We start from the raw sequence: 14,668 nt of genomic DNA, 5'->3' as shown, positions 1-14,668 counted from the left end.
CATCTTGTTTTTCTGCTCTCCAGCAAACCTCAGCTATGCGGGAACCCTTTTCCTGAGCACAGGTCGTTTGTACTGGGTCAACGTATGCAAATACATGAGAGCCTCTGGGTGTGGGGCCCAACGACCTCTGTTTTAACAAATGTATGGAAATAAGTGTACCCTTCACTTGTAACACATTTTCATTTTAACATCGTGGTTAAGAGTGAGGACTTTGGAGTCAGACCTGGGGAACATGGCACTTCATAGCTGTCAGACCCCAAGCAAGTCACTCAGACTCTCTAAGCCTCGGTTTCTTCTTCTGTAGGTAAGATATATCAACAGTATGATACCTCCCTCAGAGCACAGTTGTGAGCTTTAACTGAAACTATCCAGGTAGCATGCTTGACACAGTACCTGCCACACAGAAAGTACAGAGTAAACCTACAGTTCTCAAAGTGGGTTCCCAGACCCCAGCATCAGCATCGCTAAGGAACCTATTAGAATTGCAAGTTCTCGGTCCCACCCCAAACCTATTGAATCAGAAACTCTGGGTGTGGGGCCCAACAACCTTTGTTTTAATCAGATTCTGATGCAAGCTAAAGTTTGAGAACTATGACAGTAAATGTCATCGTCATCATCATCATCATCAGCCATCTAGCATTTGTATTACAATAATGTATTGACAGGAACCATGTAGAATACTTTAGTTCAGTTGTTTTCAAACCAAGTTCTGGGAGGCTTTGGGGCTCAGGGAGCCGCATGGGAGACCATTACAAAATGTTTATGGAGGCAGATCACAGGCGAAGGTCTAGCTCTGCTCTGACCAGAAAGCTCCACTGTATCAGTTCCGTGTACTTTGGTTCCCATCCATGGTAAGTTTGCTGGACAAAAGAGTCCTGCTCTGAGATGAATCTCGAAAATCACTGCCTCAGTCAACATGCCAATGGGAATTAGGTGAGACTGGGGGGAGGGGCGGGTAGATTTTCCTGGGCCTGTCACCACATAGGATGGTTAATGCTGGCCTTGCATTCAGACCCAAACTCCACAAGCATTCTCTTGGGAAAGCGTGCTGGGTGCTTTTTGCCACACATCGTCACATCATTGAATCCTTACAAGGCGTTCTATTCCCTCCTTTTCAGAAGAGAAAATGAAAGTGCAAAGAGTCACACAGCTAGGACGGCTGGGACTAGGAGCCGGGACACCAGATACTGAGATTTGTTCTCATTCTCCAATGGCTGTCGGTCACACCTGAGCAGATAACCTTGCCATGCACAAAAACCACCCGTGGGGGAGCTGTAAGAATTCCAGGGGTGTTCGGATCACACTCTTGGACTAACAAGTAGAAGGTGGCTGACTATTGCTCCACTGTTTGCTTAGCGCCAAAGCCTGGGACAACTGATATATATATATATATAAAAATATATATATATATAAATATATATATATATATTTTTCCCAAATGAGTCATGGTCACAAGGAATTAGAAAATCCCCATTCAGAGGGAGCTGTTCCCTATTTGCTAAATCAGTCAAGTTGGGAAAATGATCTCAACATGCTGGATATGTAGCAGTGAGCTGAGAGTCCAAGAATCTGAATCTCCACCTTATAACCACAGTAGATTTCCTGTGTGACCTTAGCGAGGCACGTTTAGCCCTTCAGCCCTTGGCCAGGCACCTATCTAAATGGCCAAACCTGTTACTTATCATCCAAGGTGGACTTTGAAACTGAACTCAATGATATTGAGAGATCTTTGAGCTCCGTGGGGAGATGTGCTTGATATTTTGGTCATTAACTGCAGTATTCTTTATTTATTTATTAACCCATCCCGCAAGTGGCTATTAAGCACGCGCCACGTGCCAGGCGTCGTGCCAGATAGCAAGGTCAGCACTGTGGACGAGACCCACGTGGTCCCAGTCTTCCCGGTGGCTACGGTTTGCTGAGGCTGGGGAGTCACTGGCTAGCGGTGTCCTGTGCTGATCACGTGGAAGTATGGCTAAGTGTTTACCGTGCGCTATGCGTGGTAGCAAGCGCCACACACACCGTTTCACTTGGTTCTCACGACAGGCCTCCGCGGTAGCAGTAATGATCTCCATACTACAGAGGAGGAAACTGGGGCTCAGGAAGTTTAAGTAACTCGCCAGAGTTCATTGTTACTAAGTGGCAGGATCTATCTGACTTCAAAGCCATGCTCTTAGCCTCTATGTCATATAGGTATTTCTGTAGATATGTATCCACGTATAAGGAATATCTCTTTTTCAGAGCCTGGAAGCCCATCTGGCTTATAGCAAGTTCTTAATAAGTAGTTATTAAGTAACTATACCCACCTGGGTTAAGCTAAAGACTGAAGGTCCCAGATAATGAGATAATTAGGGGTCGTGGAAACTAAAGTGACCATTTGGAGAAGCAGGGGGGGCAGTGGGGAGACAGCCCCCCGCAGCAGCAGCCTAAAAACGGGCAGAGGAGCAGAGGGATGCCTGAAACTGTCCCTGGGCTACCGCGAAGCCACAGTGCTGGGAACCTTCCCCATCAGAAGTTTTCAGGAAGTGGCCGCAGTGGTGACGGCAGAAGTAGGAAGAGAGGGCGGCCACCCACCGTTTCTCCCAGCTGTTGCTCCAGAAGGCCGTCCCGTCACTCAGGGCCTCATCCATCACAGACCAGAAGCTCTGTCCACTCGATTGGTTGGAAGAAGGTGGCTCAGCGAGAAGGCTGGCGTGGTGCTCTGGTGGCTAGTTTTCTCCCATTCCTCTGACCCCCTCCCCTTGCAGAGTGGCAGCATTCAAGAAATGGCCAGTGTTCTGGGCGGGGCACATGGAGATTATTTACCAGTGGTCTCTGGGAACAGGGCTGGTTTGAAGGGCGATGACGGTTGTTATCCGCCGTCTCTGTAACAGGGCACCATTTGCTCCCTCCATCATCGCTTCGGCTACTTAGCTTTAAACAACACTCTGTTGTGGGAAAGCACGTTAATTTGAAAGTCCCGTTTTTTTGCTTGTTAAAATCAGGCTACTCAATATCCCTGGCTAAAAGATTGTTGATGGAGCCACGCGAGGAAAGTGATATTATCCTTTTGTTCAGCACATAGCAGGGTACAACCATCGAGGATCCAGGCATGCGTAGAAGAAGAACCCGGACGCTGGAGGTCAACGGACCGGAGTTAAAACCCCGAATGTTCCTTGTATGGTGACCGACCCTGAGATGGCCCCCAATGAACACTCCCCTCCCACCCCACCCCCCACCATGCCCTTGTGTAGTCCCTCCCCTTGAGTGTGGGTTGGCCGAGCAACTTCCTTTGTACCAACAGAATACAGCAACGGTGATGGGATGTCACTTCTGAGATTGGGTTATAAGAGAATGTCTTACTCCGTCTTACTAGCAGACTCCCTACTGCCTTCTCAGCTCACAAACGCTGATGGAGTGAACAGCCACATCACACAGGCCCCCTTGGCGAGGAACCGAGTGGCCTCCAGCCGACAGCCAGCAAGGAATTGAAGCCCTCATTAGAACGGCTCAAAAGGAACTAAATTCTGTCAACAACTCCTGAGCAACCTGAAAGTCGATCCTCGCCCAGATGAGCTTTCAGATGAAACCCCGGTCACAGCCGATACCCCGAGCACAGCCCATGAGAGACTTGACACAGAGCGCCCCACGAAGATGTGTTGGGGTTCCTGATGCACAGAAACTCTTAGACGACAGACGCGTGCTGTTTGATGTTGGTGTTCGTGGTAATTTGTCACACCGTGATGGAATGCTGAGGCACTTTCCCATCTGCGTGATTTGGGGCGGTCTATTTTACCTCTTTAAAAACCTCCATCTTCTCATCGGTCGAGATGGCAGGGATAATAATAAAAATATGTCTGCCTTTGGGAATTAAATTAAAAACCGCAACTAAAAAAAAAAAAAAAATGTGCAAATGTTGAAATCTCCCGGGTGAGTAAGGGGTCTGGGCTCTGCCCGGGCTGGAATTTGAAGAATGGGGTGAGAGGGGTAGAGTGACTCAGAATGGGAGTCTGGAAGCAATGAGGAATCTACGGACAGGATGTCAAGCGAAGGGAAAGGTGGAAACCCCAGCGCCCATCAAGGGAGCACGGCCAGATTCGAAGGCAAAGCAGGAAGCAGTGCTAAGAATAAGATGGAAGTCGCCTTTGGTAAGGTGCCTGTGATGCCAGTGGGCGGGAAGGATCAACTGAGATACTACACTGGTTTAGACACCTAGCAGACATCGGTTCGCGTCAAGGGCACTGGAATCCAGGCCTTGGATGCCCACCACGCTTGGCCCTGAGCCTCCACCATGTCTTCGTAGTGGAACTCCTCTCCACGCTGCCCATGAACCCTAGGAAACTCCTCCTCGAGTGTGATGCCCAAACCTCTATCAGACTCCTCTGTCCAGCTGCCTGCTTGGAGATCTAGTGGGCATCTGAAATTGAAGCTATCCAGCTCTGAACCCTTCACGTTTCCTTCAGACTCTGCTCCAGAAGCAGCCGTCCCATTTCAGTCTTGTTCCCACAGCTCTCTGGGGGAACTGGGCCGAGAGAAGCCAAGAATAACCTAACACTGCAGCCTGTAAAGATGCAAAACTCTAGAGTACACACTAGATTAGTGCAAAGTGGATGTCACCCTCCCTCCCTCCTGCTGTCCTCGGTCCCCTGCCTTCTGGACATGGACCATGCGCCTACTCTAAAAATGAAAACATGCATTTCTTTTGATATAAATGCTATTGCCTTATATGGACTCTCCCCAGACTCGCTCTTTTCAGGTAACCACACGGAATAGAACTGTTTCTCGATCGGAACCTATAGAACTACCTGCAATCACCTGCCCATGACCTTTCTGCTACAGATGAACAGTTAGATATTTTCCTTTACATTTTTTAAATATTACAAACAATACTACAGTGAACGTCCGCATTCGTATGCACAATTATTTTCTTCAGGATAGATTCCTAGAAGTGGGATTGTGAAATCAAAGGGTTTACACATAAGAAGTTTGGTACAGACAAATGATCTTTTAAACGTACCCGAACCAATTTACTGACCCACCAACAGTGTGTGACAGCGCCTCCGGGCCAACGCTACGTATTATCAGTCTTTTAAAAATTTGCCAAGAATGAGGTCTTGTCTTTATTTCCTCATGACTAGAAAGCTTGAAACCATTTTCATATATTTGTCGCCCATTTTTAGTTGTTCTTCAGTGAATCGCTTCTCTGTGTCCTAAATCCATTTTTCTATTGGGTTATTTATCCCAGATTACTAATGGAAAATATGAGGACTGTGGAGCTTAAGTTAGCTGGCTTGGAGACTCACAAGTAGTAAGTGGTTTGCTTGGCTCCGTTTCTTGAAAATGCACACTCTCAACCACCAGGTGGGTTATTCTGCCTTCTGAGCTGTGGTTAGGGTTAACTAATGAATGAAAACCTAAAGACTGCGTAAGAAAACTAGCGTCACGCGCAGAGATGTGGCCCTTTCTGCTTTTACCTGAAACAGCTCATTTGTATGAGCCCGCTCCCTCTAGGGACTTGGCCTGCAGCTAGGCCCGAAGGAAGGCTTTCAGGCTACCTGTCCAACCACTGTGACCGTCACCGTACACTGGCCCTGGCTGCGCATTCTACAGCATTTAGCAAGTAAATGCCCCTAAAGACACAGCCAGCCAGAATTAAATAACAACCTATATAGCTTATGGCCATTGCCTTACTAAAGCCAATTAGAGGTAGACAGCCCTTACCTTTTGGTGCAATTCATTCTCCAAGGTCCAGATCCAAGACTGCTCCCAGATCCGGTGAGCTTGGCTGTAAACGAAGCGGGAACGCACAAGCCGCTGCTGTCAGCTCATCCGACATCATGCCGCGGCCGCCCTACCGTTTTTTTTTGTGGCAGAACAAACCCTTTCTTTGGCAAAGGAGGTTGGGTACTCGGCCTACTTCTCAGCAGGCCTGAGAGCACCTGGGTACCCGCGAAATGCCTTCTTTATAACTAGAAGTCCTTTGCGGCCCGAACAGCATCTGCGTCAAGTTACATTCCGCACTAGACCAGCTGCGGGCGTGGTGGGAAAGATAATCTCAGGAGAGGAGCGGATGTTGTTGGTAGGCAGCTGTTCTCATCCAACAGCCTGGGGCTATCACAGACCAGCACCAGGCCCAGACCCCTAGGGCAGGCAGCTGTGGTTAGTTTGCAGGGAGTCCCGGCAGCTTAGAGGGGTTTTTTTTTTTTTTTTTTTTTTTTTTTACTAGCAAGTAAATGACACTGATTCTTTTATCACTCCACGCTCACTCTTCCTCTTGGAGATTCCAGTAGTGCCTTTGTGAATAGGTTACCATGACTTGAGGCTCCCTGAACTCAATACAGACCCTGCTGGAAAAAGATGCTACAGGTGGAAACTGGTCCCAATCAGATCTCAGTTCTGCCACCCAGTGGCTCAGTTTGAGAAGGTGTCAGAGCTCTAACACAGCTCTCTGAGTCAAAATCCCCTCCCCGTTCCCATCCTTGGAAGCGGCAGGGAAATGCCGCTCAATCTTTTCCAGGGTCTGAAGCAGAAGGGCCACGTCTGTGGTTGGGGAGACCATGCCTGGTAACCACAGGCTGCTCAGACAGTCACGAGGGCGAAGGACAGGTCTGTAACGGGAACGCACGTCAAGGCAGTGACGAGAAGGGAGGTGCGGACTCCGCGGTGGGAAATGAGCACCCGCTGGAATAAAGTAACTGGAAAGGGAAGGAAGATGGGCGTGGGCAGCGAGTAGGGTTCTGAGGGCGCTTCATCTTAAAGGCCAGGTGTGGCAACGGCGTCCATGGACTCAGTGGCCCAGCGCTAGTGGGCTGGCCTGTGAGACCTTCAGCAATCCGCCCCACCCCCTAGGCGACCATGAAATTGTGGGGCTTGATGGAGGATGGTGAGGATTCATGGACCATTCATTTGAGGAGAGAGTGTTGGGAAAAGCAGCCTTAGAGCTCCAGGGTTCCCGTGACTCTGGGCGCAGGTGACGGGGGGGGGGGGGCGGGGGGGCGGTTGTATATAGTTCTAGAGGCAGAAACCTAGGTGGCGTTATACACACTAAAGACAATGTTTGTGTCCCTCCAACATTCATATGTGGAAACCTAATCCCCAGTGCGATGGTATTGGGAGGTGAGGGCTTTAGAAGGTGATTATGAAGTGAGGGTGGGGCTCTTGGGGTTGGGATTAGTGCCCTTGCAAAGAGATCCCCCTCCTGCCCCCCTTCTCCGTATGAAGACACATGAAACAAAAAGCAGACTCTCGCCAGACACTTAGTCTGCTGGTGGCCCGATCTTGGGCTTCCAGGCTCCAGAATGTTGAGAAATAAATTTCTGTTGCTTATAAGCCAGCCACTCAGCCTGCGGTATTGTTACAGCAGCACATCTGATAAAGACACTTTACTAAGGCGATGTCACACCAGTCTCTCCCCACTGCCTGGGAGGCACATGGGGCATTTCCTGCTCCCAGGCTGTCCTGGGGAGTGGGGTGGTTTCTAAGTGTTCTCGGAGGTGGTGTATAGGCAGACAGCCTGGGAGAGCAGTACTAACCACCGGAGTGGGTGTCTGGTGTCTGGGGCAGCCCCTACCCAGGGTCGAAAATTGTACAGAAAGCATGAAGGACCACAGCACGAGTCCTTGCCTTCCTGCTAGCGTGTGTCTGGGGCTGCGTCTGCTTCCTGACTTTCCTCTCTGCTGAAGACTCTTGCCAGAAGGTTCTGCAGGGAGTACAGGGTGGAGGCAGAGAGACCTGCGCCACCCGCCCCCTCCCATCCCCATTCCCTGGTAAAACCCAGACGTCTCGGAGACTTATCGACATCGTCGACTCTTGAACAGAAATAGCTTCCCTGAGATAAAAGGACAACAGAGGCTCAAGGAGCTTGTGTCCTGGGGACTGTGCGCGCCCAGTGCTTGTCCCTCGGCACGTGAATGAACAAGAGCAGGCTGATCCCAGAGCAAAGCAGGCTCCCCACAGCCAGGAGGGAAAGAGTAACACTGCTTTCTTCTCTTCACCTGTCATTCATTCGTTCGCTCATTCATTCATTCCACAAAGCTTTCTTGAGCCCCTAGTACGTGCCAGGACTTTGCTAAGCACCGAGGGTAGATACAGAGGAGAACAGAATGGACAGAATCTTTGCCCTCGTGCAGCTTATGACCCAGTGGAGCCAACGGGCGATAAATAAGGAAGCAAAGAAATTATGAGTACATAATGTCAGATTTAGATAAGGGAGTCTCCTGCCCTCTGTCCTCTTCTGGCGAGTATGATCGTCAAGTGGCCGGCTGTGGTACATTTGGGTCATGGAAAGCGTAGCGAATTTCAGGGGGTCCTGCGATTCGGTCTTCATCTTACCCGTCTCGCTTCTTTCTTGGTGGGGCCGAGAGATGTGCCGAGGGCAGTCTGTTTTCAGCTGTAACCAAGCACTGTGGCCAAAGATAAGTTGACCTCTGCCCATTATTGTTCCCCAAATGCCACAGGAGCAGCATGGCGTCCTCTGAGAGGAGGCCAAGCTCTGTAATCAGGCAGAGTTCTAGCTTCTATCCCCCGTTCTGCCTCCCTGTGCACTTGGAGGAGTGACTGACTATTCTTTTCTCCAAGTCATCAGATGATAATGGAAATAAAACTGTGGCCTCTCTGTAAGGATCTCCTCTTAGTGGAATAAGACGTATTGCCACGAAGGCATTTAGCTCAGCACCTGGTACACAGGAACTGCATGATGAGCTCCCTCTTGACACAGTGCATGATTCCTGCCAGGAAGCCAGCTCAACCCCAGGGTCCCTCAAAGCATGGCCTATGGCCCACCTGCAACAGGACCACCTGGAGAATTTGTAACCACACCACTGTCTGGGTCTGCCAGGCCCAGGTTGGGAAGGGCTCGGGGTCCATGACCTTGCACTTTTCATAGGCTCCCCAGTGATTCTGAAGAGCCTGAAGCTTAAGACTCACTCTTCTATGGCCTTGTTGGTGGCCCACACTTTTTTTTTTTACTCTGAGGGTCAAGAAAACACTTTTTAATGTTCAGCTCTAAACACATTAGCTATTACAGGTGTGGATTCACCTGACACACAGTTCCTCATGAAAGAACTTCCTGTTTGGGAGGAGAGGTTTTAAATCTCTGGAACTTTGAGCCTTTCTCAGTCCTCACTACACCCCTTCCACTCAGTGCCTTGGGAGTTACCTGAGGGAGTGGGCCACCCATTTGGGGAGAAATCAAGTCCCAGTTTCTGCCATCTCTGGACAGACTGGCAGGCTAGCGGGTAGACCTGCCAGGAGCCAGTTCTAGGAGGGGATGAGGTGCCTCCTTGGGCAGATCTCATGGGAATTGTGTAAGGCTCACGAACTGGGTTCAAGAATGACGTGGGGAAAGGCTGGATTCTGAGCCTGTCGTTCGGAGCAATGTCCGACTTTTGGGACTCAGACCCCTTTGGTGAGTGGCTGGAATGAAGGATGAATAGAAACTGAAAGAGCTGTCAGCAGGGCAGCACCCTGATTGGCACCAGCACCTCAGACCACACGCCCAGGGCCCCACTGCCTCCCACTGCCAGCCTTAGGACCAACACAGTAGGGACCTTCGGTTGACAACAACCGGGCCTGCCAATGGGCGCTGGCAACCCAGCTACCATTTTGGAGTCCTGCAGCATTAGCAAAGATGCCGTGGGTTAAAGCGAGAAAGAAGTACACCTGTCTACGGCCATGCCACCCCAAACAAGCCCGATCCCGTCTGATCTCGGAAGCTAAGCAGAGTCAGGCCTGATTAGTACTTGGATGGGAGACCACCTAGGAAGACCAGGTGCTGTAGGCATAAAAAATAAAAAATAAAGTAAAAATAAAATTAAAAAAATAAGGAATTGCAGTCTGTGAGGTCAACCAAGGGTTGCCTCGCCTAAAAAAAGAAAAAATGAACACCAGGTGTTACACTGATGATGAGCTTGTGAAACAAAGACGAGATGCCCCGAGGGCCAGCCCAGAATATTTGCAAGAAATCGGAGAAGGGCTGGGAATTCCCCACATAAGTGTCAGAGCCAGAGAAATGCGAATCTGTGCTCGTAGTTGATTCCTTCCTCATCCCCAGCTGGCGTGCTTTGGGGAAGGTGGATGACGTGAGTAACTGTTCGAAGGCTGGGAAATAGAATTAGTCACCTTGCTCGAGAGGATGGATTCCCTAGCTTCTGCCGCCTTGTGACCTCACTGTTCCACAGCACAGCACACTGTGGTCCCAGAGGAAAAGTTCCATTTCTAGAGGAGTCACAAAAGTGCCTTTGTCTTGACAACAGACTAACAGACCAAGGTCATTGTACTTCCCAGCAGCCGCTCCGCCCAACTCGACAGCTGGGACACCCTCCCTCGCAGAAGGTGGTGCCGTCCCCAGGGAGATGAACTCTAAGCAGCCAGCAGCATCCCTTACTCAGCATTTGCTTTCTTTTGTCCGAATCCTCTCCAGAGTCAACAGCACTAGCTTCCAAATGGAATTTTCAAGAGCATGTGGCCCATGCTGTTGGCATTCTCTAGAGCTGAAGCGTGAGGCCACAGAGCAAGGTTTGCAGTGCACCCCGGGGACTATGCTGTCATACCCGAGGCACATGCTTGGCCAGAGTTCCGAAGAGGCCAGACTATGTGGATGGGTTGGATGAGTTCATCTCGCATCGAGCGAGATGACAGTTTTGGCTCGCTTCTGGATAACAGATCTTTTTCCAAAGCTTGCAAAGTGGATAGAGAAGATGCCTCCCACCCACCATGCAAAAGGCACTGATTTGTTTCCAGCAGGGTAAACGCTTTACACCCAATCACTCGCATGATCTCACTTAGCCTTTCTTGTAACCAATTCTAGGAGTCATCTGGAAGCTGGCCGGGGTCAGAAGGAATCTTTGAAGGAAGGGGAAATCAAAAGAGATCAGGATAGTTTAGCTCTATCACCAAATGTCACCCACTCGCCAGCCAAATAACATTTCGGTACCAGGCAGCTTGTAAATGGCATGGGTTAGATGACAGTTATAGTTCAGACAGGGATTTTTCTCTGAGTACAGTACGAAAGGCAAGGCCCCTTGCAAATAAGAAGGCCGTACTTCTGAAGTAGTAGTGTTGTCTAGTAAAGGATGTAATTATATCCCCATATGAAATTGAGAGGAACCATGAGTTACAAAGTGCTCAAGGTCAAGCAAGGTGGGAGAGAAGAAACTGCAGGGAGGGTGGGCTGCAGATGGCCCAGGCTAGGGGGAGACCACGTAGTTCATGTCCTTTTCAATGACTAGATTTCCATTTCTGCTAACAGGGAGTGCTGGAGTCAGAAACAGAAATGCTGACACTTTCCAGACCCAATTTAAAGTCGATTTTCCACAACAGTTTGCATTTTTACAGTCCCCGCTTGCAGCTGAGGCTCAAAGTGGCCCTAGACACAAGACCAAGAGAAGCTCAAGATTTAAGGACCAAGGCCATATGGGGAGCAAGAGTCATATCCAGAAAACCAATTTTTCTTCATCCCCAAGTGACACTGCCCCCTCCTCTTGCTGAACCTGTGCAGCTTCATGTTCTTTGGGGAATTTACACGTTCAAAGGTTTGTTTTTTTGACTCACCGTTTCTGCTTTCCTTCTTCTGCTCCGTGTAGCATTTGGAAAACGGAAAAGCACTGCGCCTGGGGTTTGACGCCTCGGCCTGCGGCCACTCACGAGCGAGCCCAGGCTCACAGTCCAGGGCCCGGTGCCCCAGTCGCGAGGGACCTAGTGATGACGCTGGATCCCAGCGAAAGCAGGTTCGGGGCCCCAATACTCCCCATGGGATGCAGATGTGGCCGGCTTCTCTTTCCCAGCATTTGTGGAGGTGACGTGGGCAGAGACCATCCAAACGAACAGATGAGCTTCAAAGCGAATGGAATCTGCCTTTGGAACACGCTCTCCGATTTCCGCGCCTCCCTCTAAACTCTGCACCAAGACAAGCATGAGGCCGACACAGCAGTGGCAGGTCCGGGGGGTATGTGCTGCCTCTGTGGGAGGTGGGAATGGAAAATGCTGGAAGGCAGGTGGGACGGCTGTCTCGATGGTTCAGGGAGCTATGTGGAGACGAAGCTGTTGGTGTGTGACTGACGGAGTCTCTACCGCACGTGATCAGGTGTGAGCGACTAGCAAAAGCTTTGTTCCTGCTCTCAGGCCCTGGCCTGACTAGAGGGAGTTTTTGCTCCCAGTTATTTCAGCGAAACCTTGGGTAAAAGCCCCTTCTTGGCAAGGAGTCTGTAACAGCCTCTTCTGTTATTAAAAGCGTCTGCAATGGCCTTGTAAAGGGCTGCTAGGGGGCAGGACCTAGGGAAAAGGGCACAGAAAGGAGGGGCTCTGGTTGTTCCTGCAGACTCGCCCCTGTCTGAAGACCCCATTTCACCAGTCACTAAATTATTTCAACAAACCCGGTGCCCCAGCTCTTCCTGTTGCTTGTTGGGCTAAAAGGAAATCCTGGGGCAACTCTGGGAGCAGTTGGGAGCTCCCAAGGCTGCCTCTGGGATTGGACTTGGCCTTCAGGGCTCCTGAAGTCTGTGGCCACCCCTGCATGTTGCTACTACATCTGGTACTCCAGAGGCCCAGGAGTGCCGGCCAGTGTTTAGAGGCTCCCAACTACGTCAATTCTGGCCAGATCTACAGATGCTCGAATCCGTCCCTACGCACTCCCCATCTGTGCAGGCCATGGGGAGCCTGATTTGGGTTCCAAGTACAAGTCTATGGTCCCAGCACTGCCCACGGCACCCCAGAGCTGGGGCGGGAGCTGCAGGGTTTAGCAAAGGCTGCTGGCTAACGACCTAGGGCCCAGCTGCCTCGGAACACAGCATCGGGCCCTGCACTGAGTGAGACACAATGCACCGTCCATGTCCTCCTCGGCATCTCCCCAGCCCTTCTGGGGTGAGCTAAACGCCACGCTTCATCGACTGGCCAATAAGTCGTGTGTACTGAGCTGACAAGTGTGTGCACAAGGGCGAGAAGGGAAAAACAACAAACGAGCCAAACCAAATGTTAGGGTTTAATGCATAAGAAAAGGGCTCCACACCGTTCGCTCCTGGGTACAGCCAGGCTGGGTCACCCACCTTTCGCCACCGGGGAGGACTGCTCGCTCTCCAAGGAAACAGGCGGGAGGCGAGCCAGAACTGGAAAGCCCTTTCTTTATGCGGTGCTGACCTCTAGAGGCTTCCAATTAAAAAGCATCCCAAAGGTCCGACTTGACTGCTGGTTTCTACGCCCATGTTGCTACTGCCCTCTTTTCCTAGAAAATAAGGAAAACGTCTCTCTGTTCCTTTACATGTTACCTAGTAGGATACGCCTACCTTATTTTTTGGCTGCCTAATTACAACTTGCCCAGATTTTTATAAATGTCATTGTCTTCTCTCCAAAAAGGTATGTGTGTGGGGGGGGCGGGGAGGGGAGGCGGGAGGTGGGCTGGAGATAGAGAAAATATTTTTAAATGATTTGCCTACTACAAAACAGAGAGGAAAAGTTATAGTGCCGGCTACTTCAGGACACATTTCTTGAGTTTGCAAAGTGCCCGGTGGCCAAGCCTGACAAAGGGGGAAAAGAATGTTTGCTCCAACTCAGCAGGGTGGTGGCAAAGGATCTGCCTCCCACACGCAGACCCTCCTGCACGCAGACCCCCCTGCACGCTGAGCTCGCTCTCCGCTCTCCCCAGAGCTGCGTGTTCCAGTCCTGGGGCTCAGTGCAAACACTGGGCCCCAAGGGTTTTGCTTTGCCTTTTTTTTTTTTTTTTTTTTTTTACTTTAACCCATTCCTATCTACAAGCACCGGGGACAATGAGGTGTCTCACCTGGTCAGACTCACTATGGAAATGAGACTCACTTCTCAAACCAACGTGACTGTTGATTATAGCCCTAAGCAAGCAGCCCACATTTTACTAGTTTGGTGTAGCTTTTAATTGCATATTATTGATCACAAAGAGAGAAGGGAAGTGCTGGAAGGCAGGAGAACGAATTCAAGGATGTCATCATTTGGGCTAATAAAACACACCCACCATTTTGGCTGGGGTCTTTTATTTCTAAAAGGGATCCTAGGGAAGATGGGTTGAAAAAAAAATCACAGAAATTCAGTTTTGCCAACAGCAGGTCATCCAGCCCGTTTCATGAGACAGTATTTTCCTTATAAAGTTTGCTTCTGGCTGTCCCTACCCCTGCTAACCAAGACAACATACCTTCCCACACACAAGGCTAAGGCCTGGAAGAAACTCTGAAATGAGTCCAAACTCATTTCACAGATGAGGAAACAAAGACACGCCTCCCATCCCTCAGCCAGTCAGGGAGGGGACTGCGCTCGAACCGGCTCGAACTGGCTCAAACTGTTTCCCCAGTTAACCGATTTCCAAATGATTCTCGGCCAAAGAGAAATGTAGGCCTTTCCGACAACCAGTCCCTCGCTTAGATAAAGAAGCCAATCTGTATTTTATTTTTTATTTGTATTTTTTTTTTATGCGAGGCAACCCTTAGTTGACCTCACAGATTGCGAGGACCTTGTCAGCTTACAATCCCTTATTTATTTTTTACACCTATAGCACCTGGTCTTCCTAAGTGGTCTCCATCCAAGTAATAACCAGGCCCGACCCTGCTTAGCTTCCAAGATCAGACAGGATTGGGCTTGTTCAGAGTGGCATGGCCATAGATGCTAATCCGTATTTTTAAAAGTGTATCTGTGAGAGTGATCAACTAACAGTAACAAAGGAATTCCTCTGTAAGAA

At 49.9% G+C, this 14,668-nt stretch overlaps 2 pseudogenes; one reads left to right on the top strand and one right to left on the bottom strand.

Annotated features, from left to right (window-relative positions):
- Positions 1-9,638: 9,638 nt before the first annotated feature.
- Positions 9,639-9,757, top strand: LOC118610833 (annotated as a pseudogene).
- Positions 9,758-14,476: 4,719 nt separating this feature from the next.
- Positions 14,477-14,594, bottom strand: LOC118611008 (annotated as a pseudogene).
- Positions 14,595-14,668: the final 74 nt, after the last annotated feature.

The sequence above is a fragment of the Rousettus aegyptiacus genome, unplaced genomic scaffold (assembly GCF_014176215.1).
Source record: "Rousettus aegyptiacus isolate mRouAeg1 unplaced genomic scaffold, mRouAeg1.p scaffold_m13_p_13, whole genome shotgun sequence".
Taxonomy (NCBI): domain Eukaryota; kingdom Metazoa; phylum Chordata; class Mammalia; order Chiroptera; family Pteropodidae; genus Rousettus; species Rousettus aegyptiacus.
Note: the sequence above shows the minus strand (reverse complement) of the source record. Positions and strands in the feature narration are given on the sequence as shown.